Raw genomic sequence first — 24210 nt, 5'->3', positions numbered from 1 at the left:
GTTGTCCAGCATTTTCTTGCCATAAAGACAGGAGTGAAAACTGCCATGCTCCTTACGTGTCAGAGTAAATTTGGAATCTCGTCCACCCAGGGATTTTGGTTGTTTTCTGTGGGACAGTTGTGCTATTTAGCCATTACAAAAAGCAGAAACTTCTAGTCACACCACCTAATAAATATTAATACTAGGATATAGAATAAATATATTCCTTAGCCAAGAAAGGAAGAAATTCCATCTGCTGTGCATCACCATTCTTAAAAATATCTCTGGTTACTGTTCAGTGTTCAACTGTGAGACCCATCTGTTGAGGGGAACGTGCCTTCTGAGGGATGAATCTCAACATCGGTGTCTAACTCGGTGCCCGGATCCTGTACCAAGCGTGTACGGGAACTTCCCTCATGCTTCCTTGAAGTCTCCATGCCTACAATGCCTAGTGAAAGTCCTCATACCCAGCCTCTGCTTCCTCACCACCTGTACTTCTTTACCATTACTCTGGGGGAGGGAAGCTTGATGAGATTGTGGAGTTCACTGGAGGAGGAATGAATAGGAGTGTTTATTCAACAGAAATGGAAGGAAGGTTGTCAAATACTGATTTTCTTGGACATGGACCAATGTAGCTAATGAACACAACAGTGTCTTGTGTTTGTGTATTATTTGTGCATTTAATGAGCATTTCTACTTGCTTTATGTCATTTGATTCTAAAACAACCTAACAAAACTGGAGGTTCTAACGTGACAGTGACCATGTGTTTTGCTCACTGATGTACACGCAGTCCTGCCACGATGTCTAGCACCCAGAGAGTAATTAACAGATATTAGTTTAAAGACAATCTGTTTTATAAATGAGGAAACTGAGCTTCCTTAGGTGAACTCTTCATGAACACAGGTATGCACAGCTCCCTCTGCTCAGAGTGGGGATGTTCCTCCAGGAGCAACTGAGGCAACATGTACACTCTGAAAGGGGTGAGGAACCCCACTAATTACAGTCACTTTACAGCCCTTCCCAATGACTAGTGAAAATAAATATGGAGGCACATGGGGGATTGGGGGCATTTCTTGGCAAATAGGAACGCTTGCAACTATCCTGTCCTACCTGAGTGGAGTCTCATCACTCGTTTGAGAACAGGCTGGTTCCGGGGGTCTTGGTGGCCCTGAGCATGTGGGCAGGTGTGCTGTTCTGTGGGTGAGCCAAGGCTCCTTCTTGAACCACCTTCTATCATAGTGCACAGGAAAAATTGGTGACAAGTTCCCAGGGGACGGTATCTTTGGAGCTAACACCATTTAGCTGTACTGTTGGCTGTAGATTCAGCTGGTGTGACTGTCATCACTGGCACCAAGAGAGGAAAACTCTGGTAGACTCACAGTGACTGAGGGAAGCCAGTTGTGGGGTGCACTGGTTCAAAGAGAAGCAATCCCCCAGGCAAAGTGTTAACCTACCGTTAGCCGAGCCAAGATGGCGATGGTGGAAGGTGGTGAAACCCCCAAGCTGGTAGAAAGGCCACCATGACTCAGAGTCAGCCAGAACAGCAACCCTGACATGCAAAGTCGTCCTGAGAGGCTCCTGTGCCCATTCTGGTGTCCCATCACGAAGAGTCCTCACTGTGGCCTTGACTCTGCCCAGATCTTTGTGGAGCATTCGGGACAGATAATCTGAACAGGACTCCCATTTCACCAGAATGTGCCCATAAAGAACAAATTTTGGGAGTTCTGAAAGGAGACAGCATGGGACAATTCTAGCTATGCTAATGTGCACAATTCTCAGGGCCCAAAGACCTTAGAATTTCTTTTCTTGTTTTTTATTTATTTTTTTAACTTTTTATTTATTGCAGTAACATTGGTTTATAACATTGTATAAATTTCAGGTTTACATCATTATACTTCTATTTCTGCATAGATTACATCATGTTCACCACCCAAATACTAATTACAACCCATCACCACACACATATGCCAAATTATCCCTTTCGCCCTCCTCTCTCCCCCCTTCCCCTCTTGTAACCACCAATCCAATCTCTGTCTCTATGTGTTTGTTTATTGTTGTTATTATATACTACTTAATGAAGGAAATCATATGGTATTTGACCTTCTCCCTCTGACTTATTTCACTTTGCCTAATACCCTTAATGTCCATCCAAGTTGTCACAAATGGCTGGATTTCATCGTTTCTTATGGCTGAGTAGTATTCCATTGTGTATATATACCACATCTTCTTTATCCATTCGTCCCTTGATGGGCACTTAGGTTGCTTCCAAGTCTTGGTTATTGTGAATAACGCTGCAATGAACACAGGGGTGCATTTATCTTTATGCATTGGTGTTTTCAAGTTCTTTGGATAAATACCCATCAGTGGAATAGCTGGATCATATGGTAGTCCTATCCTTGATTCTTTGAGGAATCTCCATACTGTTTTCCATAGTGGCTGCACCAGTTTGCACTCCCACCAGCAGTGTATGAGAGTTCCCTTCTCTCCATATCCTCTCCAACACATGTTGTTTCCTGTCTTGTTAATTATAGCCATTCTGACGGGCGTGAGGTGATATCTCATTGTAGTTTTGATTTGCATTTCCTTGATAGTTAATGATTTTGAATATCTTTTCATGTGTCGGTTGGCCATCTGTATATCTTCTTTGGAGAAATGTCTGTTCAGGTCTTTTGCCCATTTTTTAATTGGGTTGTTAGTTTTATTGTTGTTGAGATGCATGAGTTCTTTATATATTTTGGAGATTAGCCCCTTATCCAATGTATGGTTTGCAAATATCTTCTCCCAATTGTTAGGTTGTCTTTTCATTTTGTTGATGGTTTCCTTTGCTGTGGAGAAGCATTTTAGTTTGATGTAGTCCCATTTGTTTATTTTTTCTATTGTTTCTCTTGCCCAGTCAGACATGGTGCTTGAAAGTATGTTGCAAAGACCTATGTCTAAGAGCATACTGCCTATATTTTCTTCTAGAAGTTTCATAGTTTCAGGTCTTACATTCAAGTCTTTAATTCATTTTGAGTTAATTTTTGTGTATGGTGTAAGGTAAGGGTCTACTTTCATTTTTTTGCATATGGCTATCCAGTTTTCCCAACACCATTTGTTGAAGAGACTTTCTTTTCTCCATTGTATGTTCTTGGCTCCTTTGTCAAAGATTAGTTGTCCATAGATGTGTGGGTTTATTTCTGGGCTTTTGATTCTATTCCATTGATCTGTGTGTCTGTTTGTGTGTCAGTACCATGCTGTTTTGGTTACTATAGCTTTGTAGTATATCTTGAAATCAGGGAGTGTGATACCTCCAACTTTGTTCTTTTTTCTCAGGATTCCTTTAGCTATTCAGGGTCTTTTGTTGTCCCATATAAATTTTAGGACTCTTTGTTCTATTTCTGTGAAAAATGTTGTTGGAACTTTGATAGGGATTGCATTGAATCTATAGATTGCTTTAGGAAGTATGGACAGCTTAACTATGTTAATTCTTCCAATCCAAGAGCACGGAATATCTTTCCATTTCTTTGTGTCTTCTTCAATTTCTTTCAGCAATGTTTTATAGTTTTCGGTGTACAGATCTTTCACCTCTTTGGTTAAGTTTATTCTTAGGTATTTTATTCTTTTTGTTGTAATTGTAAATGGGATGATATTCTTAATTTCTCTTTCTGCTACTTCGTTGTTAGTATATAGAAATGCAACTGATTTTTGTATGTCGATTTTGTATCCTGCAACTTTACCGTATTCGTTTATTACTTCTAAAAGTTTTCTGGTGGATTCTTTAGGGTTTTCTATATATAAAATCACGTCATCTGCAAATAGTGACAGCTTCACTTCTTCCTTTCCAATTTGGATCCCTTTTATTTCTTTTTCTTGCCTGATTGCTCTGGCTAGGACTTCCAGTACTATGTTAAATAGGAGTGGTGACAGTGGGCATCCTTGTCTGGTTCCTGTTCTTAGAGGGATAGCTTTCAGTCTTTCGCCATTGAGGATGATATTAGCTGTGGGTTTGTCATATATGGCCTTTATTATGTTGAGGTACTTTTCTTCTATCCCCATTTTATTCAGAGTTTTTATCATAAATGGATGCTGTATCTTGTCAAATGCTTTCTCTGCATCTATTGAGATAATCATGTGATTTTTATTCTTCATTTTATTAATGTGGTGTATTACGTTGATTAATTTGCGAATGTTGAACCATCCCTGCATACCTGGAATAAAACCCACTCGATCATGGTGTATAATCTTTTTAACGTATCGTTGTATGCGATTTGCTAGTATTTTGTTGAGGATTTTTGCGTCTATGTTCATCAGTGATATTGGCCCGTAATTTTCTTTTCTTGTGTTGTCTTTGTCTGGTTTTGGTATCAGGGTAATGTCGGCTTAGTAGAATGAGTTAGGGAGCTTCCTCCCCTCCTCAATTTTCTGGAAGAGTTTGAGAAGGATAGGTATTAAGTCTTCTTTGAATGTTTGGTAGAATTCACCAGGGAAGCCGTCTGGTCCTGGACTTTTATTTTTGGGGAGGTTTTTTGATTACTGTTTTGATCTCCTTACTGGTGATTGGTCTATTCAAATTCTCTACTTCTTCTTGATCCAGTTTTGGAAGGTTGTATGATTCTAAGAATTTATCTATTTCTTCCAGATTGTTGAATTGGTTGGCATATAGCTTTTCATAGTGTTCTCTTATAATCTTTTGTATTTCTGAGGTGTCTGTTGTAATTTCTCCTCTTTCATTTCTGATTTTACTTATTTGTGCCTTCTCTCTTTTTTTCTTGCTGAGTCTAGCTAAAGGTTTGTCAATTTTGTTTATCTTTTCAAAGAACCAGCTCTTGGTTTTATTAATATTTTCTATTTATTTTTAGTCTCTATTTCATTTATTTCTGCTCTGATTTTTATTATTTCCCTTCTTCTACTGATTTGGGGCTTTGATGGTTCTTCTTTTTCCAGTTCCTTTAGGTCCATTGTTAGATTGTTTATTTGAGATTTTTCTTGTTTGTTGAGATAGGCCTGTATTGCTATAAACTTCCCTCTTAGAACTGCTTTTGCTGTATCCCATAAATTCTGGCATGTCGTATTTTCATTTTCATTTGTTTCCAGGTATTTTTTGATTTCTTCTTTGATTTCTTCATTGACTCAGTCGTTGTTCAGTAGCATTTTGTTTAGTCTCCACGTATTTGTGGCTTTTCTGATTTTCTTCCTGTAGTTGATTTCCAGTTTCATACAATTGTGGTCAGAAAAGATGCTTGGTATTATTTCAATCTTCTTAAATTTATGGAGACACGTTTTGCGGCCTAATATGTGATCAATCCTGGAGAATGTTCCATGTGCATTTGAAAAGAACGTGTATTCTTCGGTTTTTGGATGGAATGCTCTGTATATATCTACTAGGTCCATCTGTTCTAGTGTGTCATTTAAGGCCAGTGTTTCCTTATTGATCTTCTGTTTGGATGATCTATCCGTTGGCGTAAGTGGAGTGTTAAAGTCCCCTACTATTATTGTGTTACTGTCTATTTCTGTTTTTATGTCTGTTAATAATTGCTTTATATATTTAGGTGCACCTACATTGGGTGCATAGATATTTACAAGTGTTATATCCTCTTGTTGGATTGTTCCCTTGATCATTATGTAATGCCGTTCTTTGTCTCTTTTTACAGTTTTTGTTTTAAAGTCTATTTTGTCTGATATAAGTACTGCTACCCCAGCTTTCTTTTCATTGCCATTTGCGTGGAGTATCTTTTTCTATCCCTTCACTTTCAGTTTGTGAGTGTCTTTAGGTCTGAAGTGTGTCTCTTGTATGCAGCATATATATGGGTCCTGGTGTTTTATCCAATCAGCCACCCTAGGCCTTTTAATTGGAGCATTTAGTCCATCGACGTTTAAAGTAGCTATTGATAAGTATGTACTTACTGCCATTTTTTAACTTTTATCCTCAGTGTTTTAGTAATCTTTCTCTGTTCCTTTCTCCGTCTATACAGAATTGATGGTCCCTTTAGTTTGACCTCTGTCTGAAAGCTCTACTCTGTAACTCCCCTCCTGCCTCATTTTATGTTTTTGATATCATATCTAACCTCTTTTTTGTGCATTTGTATCCATTACCCTCTTATCATGGAAATAGATTTTTCCTATTTGTGGTCTTCTCTTTTCCCCTTAAATCAGTCCCTTTAAAATTTCTTGTAGCACCAGTTTGTTGGTGACAAATTCCTTTAATTTTTGCTTGTCTAGGAAATTTTTGATCTCTCCTTCCATTTTGAATGATAATCTTCCGGGTAGAGTATTCTTGGCTGTAAGTTTTTTCCTTTTAGCACTTTAAATATATCGTGCCACTCGCTTCTAGCCTGTAAGGTTTCTGCTGAGAAGTCAGCTGATAGCCTTATGGGGTTTCCTTTGTATGTAACTTTTCTTTCTCTGGCAGCTTTTAGGATTCTCTCTTTATCTTTAATTCTAGACATTTTGATTATGATGTGTCTTGGTGTGGGCCTCTTTGGGTTTATCTTGTTTGGGGCTCTCTGTGATTCCTGTACCTGGATGTCTGCTTCCTTCCTTAGGTTAGGGAAGCTTTCACCTATTATTTCTTGAAATAGATTATCTGCCCCTTTGTGTCGCTCTTCTCCTTCCGGGACACCTATAACACAGATGTTAGTGCACTTGATGTTGTCCCGGAGGTCCCTTAGACTGTCCTCACTCTTTTTAATTCTTTTCTCTTTTACCTGTTCAGCTTGGTAATTTCTTCTAGTCTTTCGTCCAGCTCACAGATCTGTTCTTCTGTATCCTCTACTCTGCTTTTGAATCCCTCTAGCGAATTTTTCATTTCCAGTATCATATTCTTCATTTCTGATTGGTTCTTTTTTATATCTTCCATTTCTTTGTTGACAGTCTCACTGAGTTGATCTATTCTTCTCCCCACATCAGTGAGCATCCTTAACACTCTTAGTTTGAACTCTCTGTCAGGTAGGTTGCTCATTTTTGTTTCACTTAGTTCCTTTTCTGGAGTTTTATCTTGTTCCCTTACTTGGAATGTATTCCTTTGCCTCCTCATTTTGCCTCTTTCCCTGTGCTTGTGTCTACGTATTAGGTAGGTCAGCTACGTCTCCTGCTCTTGGATAGATGACCTTATGTATGTGATGGCTTAGGAGGCCTGCAGTGTGCTTCCCTCAGTTCTCAATGTTCCAGGGGTGACCCCTAAGTGGGCTATGTGTGTCCTTCTTTTGTGGCCTGTTTGCTCTCTCTGCAGGCGCCCAGGTAGGCCGAGTTATGCTCCTGGTCAGCTGTTGTAATGTCCAGCTGTTTGTAGTTGTTGTGGGCCCTTCAGTCTCTTTATCAGGTGTGGGGAACCCCAGCACAGTTGGCTGCAAGTTCTAATACCACATTCGTGTTGCAGTATTTCTTTTAAGTGAGTAGGCCCCCAGCATGGCAGGTTGTTAGGCTCAGGGGCTTACAATTGCTATAAGCCTCCAGCCTTTAGGTCTCTTGTCAGCTCTCTGAGGATTGCAGCTGGGTGGGGCTGGCCTCAGGCACAAGAGCACCCAATTGTTTCAGACTTTGGAAGGTAGGGCAAACCCTCTATGTGGGTCTTTGAGAAACACAAGTCTTCTGCAGCTGACAAGCCCTGCCGCCCACAGGTCCACACACACAGTCAACATAGTCCTTCCCCGTGTGCATGCCCCGACCTCCCGAAGTGGACCCAGTCTCTCCACGGTGGGAGCCCCACACACTCCACCACTTCTCCACACTCTCCACCCACTCCTTGTGCACACCCTGCCCCACTGAAGTGGTCTCAGTTGCCAGGCTGCAGAGAATCCAGTCACCAATCTATGCAGGCCCACAAGTTGCCTGAGGGCTTGTTGTTGGGTGGGGCCAATCTCTAAGGTGGGCTGCCCGCCCAGCTGAGCTGGATTAAATTGGTGCTCTAGTGGGTGGGGCAGACCTGGGCTAGCAGGCCCCAGGGAGAACTTCAATGGCATCTGTGTCAGCACGCCCACACCAGGCCACAGCAATGGCTGCCGCCAATGTCCCAGTCCCTGGAGAGGTCTCACCTCTCACCGAGATGCACTCAGGGCCTATCAGGTGAGTCTCTTTTCACCAAAGCACTATGCACTTTTCTTTCTAGTGATTTTAGGATGCTTTCTGAAACGGGTGAATTTGAGCACGGGTCTTTTAAGAGCCGGTTTTAATTTCTTTGTGAACCAGGTTTTCTGGGGGTACTCCCCAATGTTTTAGTAGCAGGCAAAGTCAGATATTATGCCACTGGTCTCGATTGTGCTGGGTCCACAGAATGCCTACAGTGGGGGTGCTCCCCGGCTCAAGGCCTGGCGCCTCCAGGGAGGGCTGTGGACCTGTGGGCTGCTCCCGGGCGGCCCTGAAGCTGGCAGCTTCTGAAGGCAGCGTTTTTCCTCTCCAGAAGGGAGTTTCTGCCTCTTCCACGTCAATTAGGATTGTCCTTTGTTGCAGGAGTTCCTCTTATCCAGTTTTCAGTTCTGTCTCAGGGGTAATTTTTCCACGAGTAGTTGTAAATTGGCTGTGTCTGCAGGAGGAGGTGAGTTCAGAGTCTGCCTATGCCGCCATCTTGACTTTAAAGCCAGACCTTAGAATTTCAACCCCAACATCAGTTCCTTGAGTTTCTTTTCAAAACAAGATCTCTTTTCACACACAGAGATTCACATTTTTAAGGAGTAACTGGTTTCAGCCTGCATGGTGGCTGCAAGAGGCTTCAAGGTGGAAACTGAAGCAGCCAAACTTGAGATATCATTGAAAACATCCCTGGGCACCGTTTTCTAACGACACGTCTGAAAGAGAATCACAGGGTGTCAACATCTGCCTGCAGATTCAAAGAAAACAGGACTGATTTTCCTTTAAATATTTAACAAACACATCATGATATTCTTGGACATAATCGAAGAGTCCCAAGTATACAATCAAGTTACCAAGATTTCATGTTATCCGAATTAATATTCTGAAAATAAAGTCTCCTTGTTAAAAAAAAATGACAATAAGCAATCGACAACAAAACCAAAACCACCACATGCTCTTGACTTTCTGGTGAATGGTGTTTGAAACTGATCATCACGAGAACCCTGTACGCCCAGAGCAACACCCACTACCTAGTGAAACTTGAACTGGGGAGAAGCAGAGAATATGAAGGTGACATCCAGATGCAGAGCTTTTATTGAGTTAGCCACTGCTGGGAACACGTTGGGAGGGAGCCAACTCAGAACTCAAGTGCGCCAACTCCCTGTGCAGCCCGGATCCCTGGATGGGTTGGCAGCTGGAGCAAATGTCTCTGTGTACATGGGTCTGTTGTTGGCAGTTTCCCTCCCAACCTCCCTCCTCTCCTCCAGCCACACTGATGTCTGCTCAGCCTTACACTTTTCTCTCTAAGGATGACATTTTGTGAATTCAGCTTCTGGGGAATCTTCCATGATGGGCAAGGGAGACATGTCCTGTGCCCGAGGATGGCTCCTCCTGGGGTGTCTGGGATGGAGGAGACCAGAGGCCCAGAGTTGGTAAAAGTCACCACACATTTTCCTCTGGCTGGAGAAACGAAGTTTAAACGTCTGTGTCTTGCTTTCTTTTCATCTTGAAATTACTGTTGATGAGCTCACAGGAAATAAACCTCAGCAACGTGTGCAATAATTAGTAAAAAATAAATGTGTACTTAAGTATTAATGAAATGAATATTTAGCAGGTTATTTGGGATCTTTGTTATATCCTCAAGTCTTTAAAAAATAATGAGAGGTTTATTAAAACTTTAAACTATGACTCAGTAAGAGGGTTTTACAATGTACCTTTCTTCCTAAATTCAGAAGATAAGGGATTTGTGTTCTAAAGAGGCACAGGCCAATCAACAGAACAGAATGGACGTCCTGGACAGAGGCTGGGGCAGAATGACAACATCTAGAAGAATCTATTATCAGGCCAGGGTTTAGCCAGTGGTAGTGGAAAGCACTCCAGCTCCTGTAAGCAAAGGATTCAGGACAGGGAATTAGGGCCCCAGAAGATCTAGGATGGGCCAGAGGACCCAGCTCTGACCTTGTCTTCAGAAACGAATCCAATCCCAGGTCCACACGGCAGAACCCGCCCCAGGGGGGCTGCCGTAAAGCAGGCTCTCAAGGAGACCCCCACAGCCTCCCTGCAGAGGGCCCCCCGGAGCCGCTGCCTCTGCCAGCACCTAGAAAAGGAGAAATCAGCTGCCAGTGGGACGGAGGCTCGCGATGACCAGGCCTGAGGGTCTGCACCAAGGAGCCAACAGCCCCCCCGCCCCCCGCCGCAGCCTCACCGCCTCCACGTCTGAGTCAGCCCCGTCCAGGTGCTGCTCAGACGCGGCTCCTTGCCGAGTCCGGGAGAGGTCGCGGCGGAGGTCCGGCCGCTGCGGCGCCGCCCGTGCCCGGGGCTCCTGGACCGGCGCCCCCAGTGCGTGACGCAGGACGGGCGCGGGAGGCGGGGAGCTCCCCAGCCGCGCTGAGCTGAGCTAAGCACCGGCCTTGAACCCCTCGCTGCTGCCCCGCTCAGTTCACGGCCCGGCCCGTGGCGCCTCTGGGGGCCGCGGCGGCGTCTTTCCATTCCGGGGGGAGAGGCAGCAGCCGCACCTGGGGCCCCGCCTCGTCCGAGCCCGGCGCCGAGGGGCCACAGGTGAGCCCCTTCACCTGCCTGTGACTCCCCACCTGCTGATGAGCCGCAACAACGCCCGCCTTCCGCCGTCCCGTGAGAAGTACGGCGCTCCAGTGTGCCAGTCGCTCAAGCCCTGGGAGGCCAGGGGGACCACGGCGGGCCCTCCGCCCCGAGGAAGACCTCCCTGCAAGTCCCCGCTCTCCTTAGGACGGTCCGCAGGCCCCTCTGGAAACCCAAGACGCCCGGGCACACGGGACACGCGGTTCCTCCTGCATTCGAACTGCTTCTCCCCGTCATCGTGAACAAGCCCCCAGACGCCTCCACGTTGACAGAAACACGCGCACACACACACACACCCTCGTGCAGTTCACTTGTACAAAAGCAGATTGTGCTCTGACGTGTGTGCATTTTTCTTTTCTTTTCTTTTTCTTCTTTTTTTTTTTTTTTTTTTTTTGGCACAAAGGGTTCCCATCCATTTAAAAACCAATAAACTGTGGGGGGGGGGGGGGTCAGAAAGGGCACGTTGTGTCTCCCTAAGCACAATAGCTGTATTTGAGCAAAGCCCTCTGTAGCATTTCCGTAGTTTGAAATGGTGTTAATCTGGTGTTAAATTATGGTGTTAAGTGGGTTTTAGGAGCTACACAAATACTATTTTTTTATTTGAAAGGAAAATTATAGAGGCAACGTGTCAGTAACGTTGGTATAAAGACCTTCAGACAGGACTTTTGGTAAGATTTCTAGAAACATAAGGAGACCCCCGTTTTCCTGGTTTTCTGTGTAAAAAAAAAATAAGAAAGAAAGAACTGAAATAGGATGAAAAGTGGCATTCACGTCGGTAACCTTCAGCGTCCCCACTCGCCTGGAGAGCCCCTCTACCCATAATGCACTAAGTGGATGATTAAAAAGAAATGGAGGCTTAACTGAGGGTGAGCGTGGGGTCCCCAGAGCCTGGCGGAGCATTGAACCGTGCGTCTACAGCTGTCTCCACACAAGCCCGACATTCTTTATTTATTTGTTATGAAATATTTATGGGTGTTATGAAAGGTTTAAAATAATGTGTCTGTGGCTCTCTCCCCTCTGTCTTCTGCCTCTGCCAGCACACTGTTTTCCAATGCATAAATAATTCCGGGCTCGGACAGTGGGGCCGCACATTTGGTGGGTGTAACTGCTGTATCACATTTTTTCTGCCTGAGAGAAAATATCATTCTTAGTAATTTTCTACACTTATACAATCGGCGTTGACAGTAAATAATTGATGTATGAATTTAGGACTAAACTCCAACACAATATGACTTTATGTCAAGGGTTACTCCCAGCAGATTTTGAGCTAAATCATCTTGCAAAATGGGTTCTTTCAGTGGGAGAAAAAAAGCTTTTTGAAATTATTTTAATGGAAAGCTGGGACCTCCGTGCAGCTCCTCTTTTGATGAGGTCTTGCTTTGCATGGCTGGTAATAAAACCCAGCAATCTACCCATTACGAGATTGGGAATGTTTCATTTGTGATCACAAATGGATTTTTTTTTTTTAAGACTACACAAGCTGTTTTTCTTTGGTTCATCCTTTTTTCTTTTCTTTTTTTCTTTTCTTTTTTTGTGTGCCTGTGTGTGATTGCGTTTGTGTGTGGTAGGCTGCCCTCTACTTTTCATCCTAGTATCTTCCGTAGAAAGTACAATTATGATTTAAATTACAAGCTGGAGGTATTTGCAACTTAAAGATATATAACTAGCAGAGAGGCTTCAGATAAAGGACCCACATTCCCTCCCATCCTGCAATTAAAATCCTTTCATCATGAAAAGAACCTGGTTACTCCAGACCAGGAGGGGACGAGAAGATGCAGGAGAGAGAAGCTTTCAGGAGATTGTTAGAAGAGAAACGCTTTATATCTTTAGAGCCTCAATTGAAGGCCAGACAAGAAGATCAAAGAAAACAAATGAGGTGACAGACTCAGAGTGAGATTCCCTGTTTGTCTCACTGTACTCTGGAGGTGACGAAGGTTTGGGGCTATTGAAAACCTTTTTTTAAGTCATTTCACTTTTGCTGAAACTAAGATACAGAGACTAGAATTTAAAGCAAGGCCCTCCCACCTTTGAATAAATCTTATCTTGATAATTATTTTCTCTAATATTTACAATTGCATAAAATTTTGTTTATTTTTAGACCCATTGTTTCCCTTACAAATATTTAGATTTGTCGTGTACTGAATTTAATTAACTTTATAGTATAAAATGAGAGAGATGATAAAATTCAAAACCTCCTGAAGAAAGTGCTATAACCCAGGGGAGACCTGCCTTCAGTCGGAGGGGAAATGCCCATTTCCCGTGAGCCCCTCCTCCCGGCCTCCTCCTCTCACGCCCACCTTTTCTCCCTGTGATGTGACGCTGGCTTTGAGGAAATATATGGCTCTGATTTCATTCCATAGGTGGCACTCACGTCTCTACGCACGAAGTTCTGAAGAAATTCCAGACCAAAAATTGGTTTGTAAAAAGTCTTTGCTCTCAGAGAAGCGTATTGATTTATGGAAAACATAGTACAGGTTTCTTTAAAAATAAATTTTAGATAAGCTTCCTTAACTAGGTTTATTTAATTTACACCTTTATTTATACGTGGGAGGTGAGTCATTTCAAGAGTGCTAACAAATGGGATTCATGTAACAGACACTAGGGACCAGACTCTTCAGTCCAAGGGTGCAGGCACATGCCTGTCCAGAGCACGCATGTGTGCTCTGTGCACACGCATATTCTGTTTTCAGTGTTCACACCAGAGACAGCAGGAGTTCTGGGAAAAGCTCTTCTTAAAGTCGCCTGGCTAGACCCAGCTGGGGAAGGGCTCCTGGCTGCAGGGCTGGCCCACAGGCACAGTGACACAGGTGACATCTCAGTCTCAGACCTGGGACATTACCTGGAGAGGTCGCAGGTTCTTCCCTAACAGTTGAGCTCAGGAACATGGCCCCAAGAAAGCCCTGGACGAGGCAGAATTGTGGGGCGTCGGCCCCATATTCCTGCCGGGACTTATGCCCCGGCTGGAGTGGCTGCCCCAGAGGTCCAGCTGCCCACGAGGCTCTCGTCACAGGCAAGAAGGGAGAAGGTCCAGACCCCAGTCATAGTGCCACACTGCTCCCTGACATGGAGACAAGAGGCTGGGAGGGAGGGAAGGCAGGAGTGGGAAGACAGGACAGGAGGGGAGGGCCCAAAGCCCACTCCTCTTTGAGCCCCACTGGGGCAGCCAGGGTGCCAGGCGAAGGCACTGCGCCCTCAGAGGCCAAGCATCCGTCTTCGAGGCCCCTGCTGGCAAGGTTTGCATTTCACCGAGAAATTGTTCCTGAATCTTGCTCTCCGATGCCACCTGTGAGGCACTCCAGATGCCGAGGCTGAGGTCTCCACACTCTCCTTGCTCTCTAAAGTGGCAGATACCACGCTGTGGAAGGAATGAAGGGCGCCAGTGTTTGGGCCAGACCTGTGGTGGGCCCAGCATGCTGTGATGGAGCCATGTCTAAACACTCATGGGTCACACTGTGTGGTGGGGTGACGCTCCAGAGCTCGGCAGGAAAGTGACCTGCCAAGAGTCCAGCCAGCCAGTGGCAGGTGTGGCCGAGACTCCTGGGTTGTCTGAGTTCTGAGGCTGCGTACTCACCACCAGCCACAAGCTGGACACATTAGCTTGGCCCGAACAGGAGGGACTGGAGTGGACAGCGGCCACCTCACCGGGTCTTGTGTCTGGGCAGAAAGCAACAGCCTCATTTTAAGCATGACAGACTCACACCATCCCTTAGACACCCTAGGCTCCATCGCCCCCATCATGTCTCCATCCTGGCTCCACCCTGAGAATAGCGAGTCCTGCCCCCTGACATAGGCCACCTGAATTGCAAACCCCACGAGGGCTCGGTCCCTGTCTGGTCTTTGCTTCCAACTTTCCTGGATACCCTGTGCTTTCTGGAAGCATGGCCTTAACAGAATGGAAGCCTCACTGGCATGGTTTTCAGGCAAGGTTGGGGTGCAGGGCAGGTATTCAGGTGAGCAAGTCTGTGTGTTCTCCACCCCCTGAGCCCCTGCCTGACTACCAGCCACCTGGGGCTCTGCATCCTGCTGGGAGCCCTCGACACTCCTCCCAGACCAGGGCCCCAGGAGCTGGGCTTGGTCCTCAGCTGTTTCCTTCCCAGCACACCTGGGACATAGGTAAGAGCCACTAGACAAAGTGGTGATGCTGGTGGTGTGGAGGGGTGTGTGTGTGTTTATGTGTGTGTTTATGTGTTTGTGCATGCATGTACACACGTATGTATATATACATGTGTATATGTGAGTGTGTGTGTCGTGTGCACGTGTATATAATTGCTTGTGTAGTGTGTGTATGTAAATGCATGTGTGTGTGCATGTATCTGCATGTGAGTGCGTATATGTATGTATACGTGTATGTACATGTATGTGTATGTGAGTGTGCATTTGGGTGTGTGGTGTGCAGGACTACAAGCTCGGGGGGAGGATGCTGCAGGGCACAGGGGACACACCGAGGGGAGTGAGTGGCTTCTGGGCTACACTCTGCTTTGCTGCACAGCCTCCTGAGTGTTTTGGAGCTCTGGACCCTCTCGACTGGCACCCACAGGCACAGCGGGGATGGGCCCAGGTCTCAGCGATGCTCAGGCTTCCCATCACCGTGGTGAAGGCAGTCAGGAGGGCTGTTTGCTGAGGTTGTCACTGACACAGTGTCTCTTTCTCATTTTTCTCTGCAGTGGTTGGTGTAGAAGTGGTGTAACGGGGCACACCGACGCTGTCACACCCAGGTGTCTGTTCTGTTCACAGGATGCTGGCTTGGAGTTTGTCAGGCTTGGGGCCAGGGCCAGCAGTGACACCTACCAGCCCACAGTCTCGGGCAAATCAGTCTCCCTGAGCCTTCGACCGGCTGTGAGCTCCCCAGGATGCCTAGGTGCGCCCCTCCGCCCCGGCTGACCCGGTGGACAAGACTAGGTCTACACCTGCTCCTGGTCCAGCATCGGCACAGACCTCACCCACTTGGAGGGCCTCCCTGACCAGGCTCTCTCCTTCCAAGCCCCATCCCTCTCTATCTCCTTGCTTTTTTGATAGAAACGGTGGTTATCTGAAGTAAATATGCATTTACTTGTCTGATTTCTCCTCGAATATCCACTCACCCAGTAGAGCCCCTGCTCATCGGGGGCATCACAGCTGCCTTTGCTCTCTGCTGTACATCCACATCGTCAACCTGCATCCTACCACAGCCAGGGCGCAATTTACCGTCTGTGAGAATAAATCAACAAAGGAATGAATACACGCCTGGAGGAAGTGGCTCCCTGTGCAGCGGACTCCGAGGACTTACTGCCTCTATCTGAGGACTGCCCTCACCTTCCAGCTTGCTGACTACAGACGTTTCATAGTCTTTCTCCTTAAAGCCCTGTGGTCTATTAAAATGCACATATCCCCAGAAAATTACATCTTACCCAGGGTGGATGAATGTATGTCACTACATTTGGGCTAGTGGGGTCAGGAAGGATGTCACCACTTACACAGAACAGGCAAGGGTTGCCCAGAGAGAGGAAGCCAACGGCAGGCTGAGGAGCGGGTGCCTATGGAGAGGCGCTGTGCAGGTTAGAGTCAGCATTGCCTGCGGGAGGGGGTCATATTTCCTCAACTTCTCTCAGCATTGAAATGTACTGAGAACAGGAGGCCTCCCCTCCAGTGGTCCGCAGAGCGCACGGCACAGTCACTGCCCACCTCCAACACTCACCTCCCAGAAGGGCGGCGGGGCAGGGGGCACCCTATGGAACTGCACACACGGTGCCATCTGTGATTTACATCCGGGGGTCAGGGGTCCACCAGCAACATGTGGGCCACACTGTGAGAACCAGGATAGCCCGACAGCTCAGGGACAGATGGGGAGCCACCTGGCTGGTAGGGTTGGACTATCTCCCCCTCCAGGAGTGCCCTGCGGGAACTCAGACACACGTTCCAAGATCTTCCCAAGCCTGCGCCTTGGCATTGACCCCTGTCCTCAACTCCTCCAACAAGAAGAGAGAGTGAGCAGGGGTCTGATTCTTGAATTCCAGACTCACAACTGGTTTGAAGAAAGACCTTCCTCAAGGTCTCAGCAGGGAAATTTGGGAGAACATTCACTTCTTATCCTGGACTCTCTGCACCTTTGCTCCCTGAGGCTTGGGAGGTCAGGGGTTCCGTGAAACTTGTACTCCTTGGGATGTTTCTGGAGGCCACGTGATGCTCGCACCTATCACATCACCGTGCTCCTGTTTCCACTCAGAAGCACATGGAGACGAGTTCGACAGGAGACCTGGAGCCGAGTGAACCACTGCTTTTCTTAAACAGGGGGAGGGCATTCTATGGGGCAGTGGGGAGCCTGTTTAGTATTTGCAGCAGACTGGGAGCATCCTGTGTGAATGTCGCAGTATATGGCAGATACTGAACAGCTGCTCTGCAGAAGTCTCGACAAAGGAATCACGGAGCAGCAAGGCCTCAGAAGTCACTGAATGCCTCCCAACAAATTTCTTAAAAGTTTGATTGCTGCTGGACAGATGGAAGACTTCTAAATATAGCATTAAAGGGTTACATCTGAGGGAAAAATAATTAGCAGCGTAAGTTTTCAAACAGTAAATATACTCTTGCTTCCACAAGCTCGTACGTTGGTGACACTGCAGAAAGTAACTAAACAGCCTCTGAGTGACCCTGCCCAGCTCAGGGCTGGAGCAGTCTCCTGGCAGATACCAGCTGGGGTTCTCATGGGTAGCACTCAGCCTAATTAACAAATGCAGGACCCGCCACATGATGGCCCGGCGCGCGCTCAGAAGGAGGCCACTGGGGACGACTGCGGAGCTGTACCACAGCAACACTGCTATTTTTTAATTCTTTGGAGAACCAATTCAAACAGAAAATGTAATTAAAAATTTGTAAATAGAACACCCGAAAGCGCTCCCTCTGGCGCCTGTATGCATATCTTTGATATTTGCTTAACAAATTATCAAGTAGCCTTTTCATAGGTAAAACATCTGAACTCCTACACGTTCACAGCTTTGCAGCCTGGGAAGCTGTCAATCATTTCCCTCCCTGAGCAGCACCCTTTGCTCAGGTCTTAATCTTTTTTTGCCCAGGTCTTGATCTTGATAATTTATGGGATGAGCTGGAATCTCCTGGAAAAGCAGTCCTTGTCCAAGCGTCCTGCTGTCTTGGCCTTGAGGCCTGGGGCCCTCCTGAAAGCACACTTTGTTGAGCTCCATGCTCTCAGGCTGATTTCCGGGGAGCAGCAGGGTCCCCCATGGGCAGTGGTTATAAAGCTTGCAGAGTTTATCACCGACAGAAGAGACAAGGTCAGATTAGGGTTCTGGTGGTCAGGGGCTAAAGGGATGAGGACCTCCCAGGCTATGTGGTGGCTTGAACTTTGGGTTTTGTAGAACTCTGTTTGTGGTGGTCATTTGTGGCTAGAAGGTGAGAGAAGAGCACCGGGGCCACCAATGGCCATTTCGAGCTCATCCTTCTAAAAGAGATTGTCACCATTCAGGGCCATACAAGCAGGTTCTCGTACATTGGTCTCTCATGCACAGTGAGCAGGAAAACGTCAGTGGAGGAGACGTGGGAACAGCTTGAGTGTGTATGAGTGTGCGTGTGTGTTTGTGCATGTGCATGAGTGTGTGAGTACAGTGTGTGAGTACATGAGTGTGCATGAGTGTGCATGAGTGCGTGAGTGTCTGTGGCTGTGCCAGCGAGAGAGAATTTACTAACAGAAGCACAGTCTTGATCCTGACAGCTTTTCTGGAGCTGAGAGGATGTTGCAATGGGGACTCAGATGAGCGGCACGGATCTGTGACCTGCTCTCCGAGCCCCTGCTGGGGAGTGAGGCCTGGTCTTCCTGGTGCACTTGGCCAGGAGCTCCATCTGTTCTTGCTCAAAGCCATGGGGGTTGCTAAAGAGCCAAGCCCCAGGTGGGCCTGAGGTTGAGACTGGACCCTCCAGCTCCTCAGGTGAACATCAGATCAGCTATGAGTGTTAAATTAAGTGGAAGCAATGGTTAAAAAAATAATAAAATAAAACCAAAAACAAAACCACACTCTTCTCAGGCACTCCAGGAGCACAGTAGGTGCTCAGCAAATGCTTCCTTCTCCCTTCGCTGCGGGCTGGATTTTCCCCTTGTTTCTTTGCAGAGCACAGAGCAGCCCTGGGCTGGCAGGGAAACCTCCAGCACCTGGAAATCTGGAAGGTTCCCACAAAGGTGACGACGGTGAAGCTCCCTCAGGAGGGAGCGTGCTGGTGGGCAGGGTGTCTAAATGAGGTCTCCTTCGTACCAGCCTGACCCCAGTCAGAAGGACGAGCCAGAAGGCAGCTCAGGTCAGGGAAGAGCTGCAGGTGGTTCTACAGAGGCCAGCCGTGGTTCATGAGGAGACAGGCGTTGTCTCCAGCTCCTCATTGCCCACATTTAGATCAGACCTTTTACAACCACGTTTTAGAGGAACACGTATGGATAAAATAGAAAAACCTTCAGTATATTCTCAGTTGGATTTTTTCCTAATACTCATTTCCAAATGAACACAATCTGCTCCAGAACTCTTTAATGTAATAAAAACATAGCTCAGGGTCAGTATGAAATTAATGATACAAATTCAAAGTATTAATGCTCAGTGGGATGAAACAACTTCAATGAAGAAATGATCAAACTCTGTAACCAGACCCGAATGGAAAGACACAGACGCATACGAACAATTCCAGCAGCAATCTGTTATGAAGGAAATTATGAAAACATGTATAAAATATTTATTTTTAATAAGATGGATGTCCTATTTCTTAAAACTAAAATAAGATTAGACTCAACTTATTATCAAAGCATAGCAATGATTGCAAATGCCACCTCTCCATGTGGATGGAAAAGCTAATTTTATTATCTTAATTTGTACAGCTATGTTTCTTGTCTAGTTTGTTCTTTTCAAAGTTAAATAAGTAGCAATAAGAAAGCTTTAGGGTTTCATTTATATGAAGTGAAATCTATAGTATCAAACATCCAACTAGGAAATCTGACAGATCCAAGAATTTTGGGGCCAGAACAATTTTCTACATCACAAGGCTCTTGAAGGGACGCCTCTAAGAGCAGTGGAAGCTTAAGAAGTGGGAGTGTGCAAGAACACCTATTGCGACGTGAAATGCGTGAATCTCCATGTCACTTGCAGGTGACACACTCCAAGAAATCGAACTGACCATCTCGTGACCCTGGCTGTGATTCGTTTGAAGGAGAATGAACACCAGTGTCACGGTTTGCAGAGCCCTGTCCTCAGGTCTGGTGTCAGGGACACAGCAGGCGTATGGAAGGCGGCTCAGGCTGGTGAGTCACAGAGGCTGTCTTCAGGTCACTGGCGTTCATGGCTGTGAAGGGACACTCAGCTTCTCGGGGTCCTGGCCCAGGGAGTGGAAACGGGCTGGGTCAGGCCAGAGACTCCTGGTCCCCATGGAAGCTCTCTGTGAACAACAGCCCCACGATGGAAGTGGACCAGTAGACCCAGGCAGAAGCTACAGCAGTGATCCAAGATGTGCCGAAGGGCAAATATTTAAAGTCCTTTACTGCAGAACAGTCTGTGATAATGAAATCTCTGAAAGAACGTAAATAGCTGACGTTAGAGGAGAGTTGAATATAACGTGTTCAGAAAGTCAGAGAGCAAGAAGCCAGGAAAGGTGTATTTTTGAGGATATTTAAATAAATGGCAAAAGTGGTAATTATATGCTGCTAAGTAAAAAAGGCAAAATAAACACAATAGATTCAATGTGTCTTGATTTGCTATAGAAATACATTTATATAGAAAATATATGAATACAAGAATACGTGTGTTTTATATTCACATAAATAGAAATGTGAAAACACACACACTCGCACCTCAAAATGCTTGGTAGGAAAAGTCAATATAAACCGTTCACCTATGATTTGATTTTTATGTTTCTCTTTTTATCTTTTTCCTCAATGAATTTAGATTCATTCCATAATTTGAAAAATTATTTATCTGAATACATATGATGACAATGTTAAATGATGATACAGATATGACAGCAAGATGGAGGGGGCCACCTTAGCACACTCAGGGCTCCACTGGTATTTTCACTTTTTAAAAATTCACAAATTTGATGGATAATAGTTGTTTCTTGATCATTTATTTTTATTAACTCAATTCCTTATGAATCTGTGGTTGCTGTTCTCTTGAATAGATACTTCTCTGAGCTCTCTCTGCCCACACTGTGACTCTCTTCTCATGAGGTCTTAGTAATTTTTATCACTGATTTATAGGAGATTCTTTATCATATTTGCTGCAATATTTTTTCAGTGTGTCTACCACTTAGTTTTATTTTTTAAATGTGCAAATATGTTAATTATTTATATAGTCAAATGTATCAATGAGCATTTATTTGCACATTTCTTCAAAAATTTGCATGTTTAAAAAGTCTTTTTGATCTAGAGATTGGTGACTCCATTTTTTCTAGTGCTTCATGTTTTTGCATTTTTTTTACATTTACCTTTAAACTGTCTTGTTATCATAATTACTAATGCCCCAGTTGTTTGCAATAGCTGATGATCATGTATTAAATGCTACTATTCATATCCTGATGGGTGTATCTGTTTTCTTCATTTGTATATGTTGACATCAAAGCCGAACTTTAATAATAACTATAAGCTTAAAATATGTTTTACAGTCTTTTAGATTGAATAGTCCTTCTTTACAAAGAAAGAAGCAAAAGAGAGGAGAGAGGTAAGAGAGAGAAAGAAAGAGATAGGGAGGAAGAGAGGGAAAGCTATTAGTGGTTACTTTGTTATTTCAGATAAATTTTTAGAAACATTGTGTCACATTTACTTCCAGAATGTTTCCCAGGCTAATTCCTTAAATTAAAACTGCGTATTTTCAATTTCTCCTTTGAACCAAACTCTTCTATATCCCTCAATTTATGAAAAAAATTTCCTTCACATGGGTCCTGCTTATTTCTTGATTTTATTTTTTGTTTGATAAATTGAACTACCCTTTTCCCATCATATATTCTAAATGATCATTGCAGTTTGACATAAAAGCCGTTGATCTGGTAAAATTACACACATATGTCTCCACCCAATGTTCAGCTACTTCATTTACTCCATTATTTTTAGTTGATTCTTTGACGTACTCAAACAAACAAACAAAAGTCACAAGATCAGCAAATGATGATCATTTTATTTCCTGCTTTTCTGTCACTTTAGCTCTTTTTTCTGATTGCCATCGCTTCATGGTACTGCATCAGTCGTGATGTATTTAGTTAGCTCTTAAAGAATATAAGACACCACATGGAGTACTTCACGTGGTTTGTCTGATCTAATCCTCAGATTCTCCCAAAAGAAAGAAACAGACAAAACCGCACCACAATCACAGGGCTGATTGGTGGCAGAGGCGGAAGTCAACTCCCACCTGGGGGAGTCAACACCTGGAGGTCACCTGCGTGCAGGAGGAGCAGGAGAGGGTGGGGGAGGGCCTGCCCTTCCTTGGATTTTAGCGGAGACAGTTGAGAGTTTTGCTGTTGATGATGTTGATTGTTGGGTTGAGACAAATATCTCTCATTGGGGATTAAATACAAGCTCTTTAATAGTGTTTTTTAAATTAATGACTAACTTTTAAATTAAATTATTATTATTTTACTAATTAAATATTACTAATTAATAATATTAATATATTACGATTATTGTAAATAATTAATATAGGAGGATGTTAATGAGTTTGCCATTTGAACATCTATTTATGTGACTATATGTTCTCCTGATACTTAACCTGTTAATGTGATAGAATATATTAATATACTGTTAAATTAAGCCACTTTCCTTGTTTTGATAAATCAATTTTGATTTGGTAGATTTGTTGAATCTGATTCATTAGTATTTCATGCAGTGATGTGTTGTTAAATATCTAGCTCTCTGAAAAATTATATGCATACATATACACATCAGTTTTTAAGTAAAGTTTGCTGATATAAAGGATATGCAGCACATAATAAACAAATATTAATAAAATATGCAGCACTCAATTGTAAATGTCATGTGAGAATTGTTTCTCGGAAGGTTTTACTGGATTTGCTAAACTCCAGATTCTGTAGCAAAACCATGGGTGCGAGACCGTCAGCTTCAGCATGAATGAAGTGAATGTTGGCTGATATGTGTGGAACATCACTGATTTGTCCATGAGGTGAGCAACATCTTTGCTGAATCAAATAATAGTTTCCAAACGGTGGAAAAATCTTTCCTCAATTTCTTTTGCTATTCACAAAAAAATGGCTAAAGACGTGACAAACTGTAAATTTAATATGCATTTTAAACTTTTTCTCCAATGATTTTCTAAGTCTAGACAGTCAACAAAACAAAACAATAAACCAAGACCCAATTTCTAGCATTTTCCAATTTCTGTGCTGAAAATACTCCCACGATGGCAGCTGATTTCAAGCTGCCAGCATGACTTCAGGGAATGGGGAGACAAGAAGAGATGTGCAGTGGACCCCGTTATGCAGCCCTCCACCACAGGGGAGCAAGAGGAGAGCACACGTCACAGTCAGGCAGTCAGGAAGGGGGAGGGTTTCAGTACTTCCTTGTCAAACATTATTTATTTAATTTTAAGTTTACATAATTTAATCTTTAATAATGGCCATTTTTAACAACTGGCTTGCGAAATTCCTGACACTCTAACAGTTAGCTCTCATGGCTGGATGGTATATAAAGTCACACATGAGCTCTCACGGCTGGATGGTATATAAAGTCACACACAAGCCGAGCTGTTTCTCTCACTCTTACTCTCTCCCATGTCAGGTTTTCATACCCAGACTTTTGTGATTTTCATGAATTGAATTGAGTATCTTTTCTGTGTGTTTTTTTTTTTCAGATTTCTTGTAATTTATATGGTATTGGAATAAAATGCTTCTTCAAATTTTGATAGAGTTAGCCAATAGATCCACTTAGCCCTAAAAATGGTAAGGAAAAAACTCTTTGATAGATTTTTTTAGTTTCCTTCATCATTACTGATCACCTCAAGTTTCCTTCAAGTTGAATTAATTGTGGCCTTTTTTATTTGCCAGAATATTATAAATTTTACTGATGTATTCAAATTCTTAATTAAAACACCCTTTCCTTATAATCTTTCACAGCATCCTGTAGGCTCTCCGACTTACCACCCCCCCTACCACCCGACTCAGCTCTCGCCGCCTCCTCGTCCCCTGAACCAAGAATGTGCCTCCTCCTGAGAGCCACCTTCTCCCCAGGGCCCTTGCTGGCACAGCTAGCAGTGGTACAGAACTCGGTTTTATTTTAAACGCACAATGCTATGAGTTCTTCAGGAAAACATTTCTCTGGAGTTAACTGGACTCACCATCTGATTGGCTGTTCAGGTTCTCTAAGCAAAAAGAAAAGTCAAGAGACTAGCTCAGCTCCTGGGATCCACATCTGGTTGGTCTTCAGAGTGCATTCATTAATTCAGCATGTTAACCAACCTCCTTGTGTGTGCTGGAGCCATGTGGCGTGGCGTGGCGTGGCCTGCCTGTGAGGGCCTTACGGCTGAGTGGGGGAGACAGTTGAGGAAATCTCCACACACCGATGGAAGCCGCCTGAGGGATGGCTGCAGACTGTGGGTGCTCCTTGAGGGCTGGGGGAAGGGAGTGTGTGA

Source organism: Diceros bicornis, chromosome 20 (genome assembly GCF_020826845.1).
Source record: "Diceros bicornis minor isolate mBicDic1 chromosome 20, mDicBic1.mat.cur, whole genome shotgun sequence".
Lineage (NCBI taxonomy): Eukaryota > Metazoa > Chordata > Mammalia > Perissodactyla > Rhinocerotidae > Diceros > Diceros bicornis.
This window is presented reverse-complemented; position numbering follows the sequence as displayed.